Below are 3,388 nucleotides of genomic sequence, written 5' to 3'. Positions count from 1 at the left end.
TCACTTCAGAACAATACCACATTATGAGTCCACTTTTTTGATGCTAAATGTGAATACTGTTTTCATAATTTAGTATGCAGCATGCTGGTCTAAATCGACATGTTTGTAAGGGATTCCATCATGTCAAACCGAGGAGAAGGGAAAATCTGACAGCAGGCATTTGTCGGATATGGACAAAGCTCTGCTGGAGGCTGCTTTCACTGAACAGTCCCTGAAGCACAAAAAAACTTATCCCACTTTTATAAAGGCATGCATGCATGGAACTGAGGATAGAATTTCAAGTGGAAATTGATGACTTAGTAAAAATGCATATAATTTTTCTACATAAAAGAGAAATGGAAGGCATACCAAGAAAACATTGTTCCTGAGTAAGGTGATTAAAAATTCAAGTGTCACTCTTTGAAGCCAAACTTTCACAAAGCTCATGAAATCTGTTTAGGTAGACATCTTCAATACAGAGAATCACAAAGGAGAATTAAGCAGCAGCATTTTGGAGGTGCTGTGGTTTCTTCTATTTGTGCACATTTAATACAGAAAAACCACTAAAGCAGAGTGGAAACAAGTAGATTTACTTGGCAGATTAGAAAATACGTGTGCTTTTTAAAGGACAGCAGCTCCAACTATTTTAAATGGAAACACTGTCTTAAAGAAAACTTTTTTTGCTTTTTTATTAATACTTAACAATTTGATGGTTGGATAACTAGACCTTCTATGTTTTTGAAGTCACATTTCTTAAAAAACTATTATTGAACCCTGTAAAAATATTGGCATGCTTATAACTGAAGCTAGCACCAAAAAAATTCAAACAAAGGAAATAAGACCAACTTACCATGAGATGAAGATACTCTTCACAGATTTCAGTAACAAAAGGGGCTCACATTAATTCTGTTTTTAGCTATTTCAATAATTGAATTACTTATTGGACCATACAGTTTCATTGCCCTGCAATTGTCCTGTGTGGGTTACGGGCTGAGAGCAGAGATTGTTAAAAGTGAGGACTTTGAAGTTGGTCTGCCTGGAATCAAATCCCAACTTCGCTACTAACTATGTGACTTTGGGCATGTCACTTATCAACCTAAGCCTTGATCTTTTTATTTGTAAAATTCAGTTAATAATGGTGTCTACATCCTAGAGTTATAATGAGGATTAAGTAAGTTAATACACAAGGAGGGCTGCGTACATGGGAAACACTACATAACTATTAGTTTTTACTCTTCTACTTGAAGGCTGTAGTCACCATTTCTCTTCACCTTTACCCATCTGTCTTTTCTGCCGTTCCACATTCTTACTCTTTTGCTAAAATCTTATATTCATTATTAAAAACAGTTCTATAATTTTAGAGAGCCCCCCCTTGATGGTGGCTCATCTTGGAGTAAACGGAGATAGATATTTGTTATCCTAAATATTCTGCAGGCATGTCTTATAATGATGTATTTTAGCTCACTGAAGTGAATGTGTAAGGAAATATTTCATGAAATGGATGCTATATCACATTGGCGAATAACAGCACTCTAAAGTAGACCATTGGCAACATAGAGATGAATGATAGATGTTGTTCTCGAAAAGTTCATCACATAGTGGGAAAGGCGCACTAGTAAACAATTTCCACACAGGCAAATGTATGCCTATAAAGTGGGAGGACACCAAATAGCAGTACCCATCACAGATTGAGGCAGAGCAGGGGGAGAAAAAGGTTCTTGGAGGAACAAGAGAAGACCAGAATGATGTACTCAGAGATCAGAAAAGTGGCGGAGGAGAGGGACATTGTCAGGCATTGGAGAACTGAGTTTATAGAATGGCTAAAACTTGCAGACCTGGGAGTGTTAACACTTAAAAGTATGCTAAAGAGAAGAAGTCACAATAAGGGAAAGATGGTAGACACAGGAAAGAAAGGATACTAGAAAGAGCAAGGTTCCCAAATAAAGGAATATAACTCAAAAGTGGAATTACCTTTTTCCCGAAGTGCAAAGGAAGGAGGGGTATTGCAGATGAATCCAGAAATAGCAACATTGAGTGGATCTTTTAGAGTGAGGTGATGTAAAGACAGTTTATGCCTGATGGTCTCCATCTTCTCTGTGAGGAAGGAGATGAGATCATCTACAAGAATGGGACAAGAGGTGGGGGAAGGAATGGTAGGTCAGGGGTTAAAAAGAGAAGTAAGAGTTGGAAATGGTTGTGGAGGGGAATGACAGAGGGAGTTTTTTGAAACATAAGAGGAAGCAACTGGCAGAGCCTGGTGATAGAGACTTAATTTTTGTGTGATTTGCATGTAGTGAAATGGTGTTTTTGCTGGTAGTACACTATAGCCAAGATGTTTGGACTTGATGAAGGGAATGTTTGGCTTTCTCTAGCTTTGGTGTTTCTGTAGGTAAAAGTGAGAGAAGATTAAAGGGCTAATAAGATAGGGTACAATACAAGAATAGTTTAAGTGAAAAATAATATGACAATAAACAATCTAGGCTGATTAGAAATATAAATAAAGCCTAGAGGGACTACTGAAATAAAAAAAAAATAGCATAGGTTGTGGGAGAAACCATTAGGGCAAGTAAATAAGTAAATACCTCTGACCTCCTGCATCTTTTATTGTGGTAAGAACACTAAACATGATATCTACTTCTTAAAAAAATTTTTTTTTTGAGACAGAGTTTTGTCCTTGTTGACCAGGCTGGAGTGCAGTGGCATGATCTCAGCTCACTGCAACCTCCACCTCCTGGATTCAAGCAATTCTCCTGCCTCAGCCTTCTGAGTAGTTGAGATTACAGGCACCTGCCACCATGTCCAGCTAATTTGTTTTATTTTTAGTAGAGACGGGGTTTCACCATGTTTGCCAGGCTGGTCTCAAACTCCTGACCTCAGGTGATCTGCTTTGGCCTCCCAAAGAGCTGGGGATTACAGGTGTGAACCATTGCACCCAGCCTACCTCTTAAATTTTTAAGTGTACAATATGCTATGGTTAACTATCGGCACAACATTTTAAAGAAAATCTCTAGAAGCTATTCACATTGTATAACTGAAACCGTATATTCAAAACAGCACGCCATTTTCTTTTATTTCATTTCATTTTATTTATTTATTTATTTATTTATTTATTTATTTGTTTATTTGGCTAGGCATGGTGGTCCATGCCTGTAAGGATCACTTGAAACCAGGAGTTCAAGACTAGCCTGGGCAACATAGTGAGACCCTGTCGCTACAAAACAAGGAAAAAAATTCAAAAAAAATTAGCCAGGCTTGATGTTAGTCTTAGCTACATGGGAGGCTAAGGAGGGAGGATCACTTGAGCCCAGGAGTTTGAAGCTGCAGGCTACAGTGAGCTATGATCATACCACTACACTCCAACCTGGGCAACCAAGGGAGACCTCAGCTTTCAAAATAAAATTAAGACTAC

Source organism: Macaca fascicularis, chromosome 4 (genome assembly GCF_037993035.2).
Source record: "Macaca fascicularis isolate 582-1 chromosome 4, T2T-MFA8v1.1".
NCBI lineage: Eukaryota > Metazoa > Chordata > Mammalia > Primates > Cercopithecidae > Macaca > Macaca fascicularis.
This window is presented reverse-complemented; position numbering follows the sequence as displayed.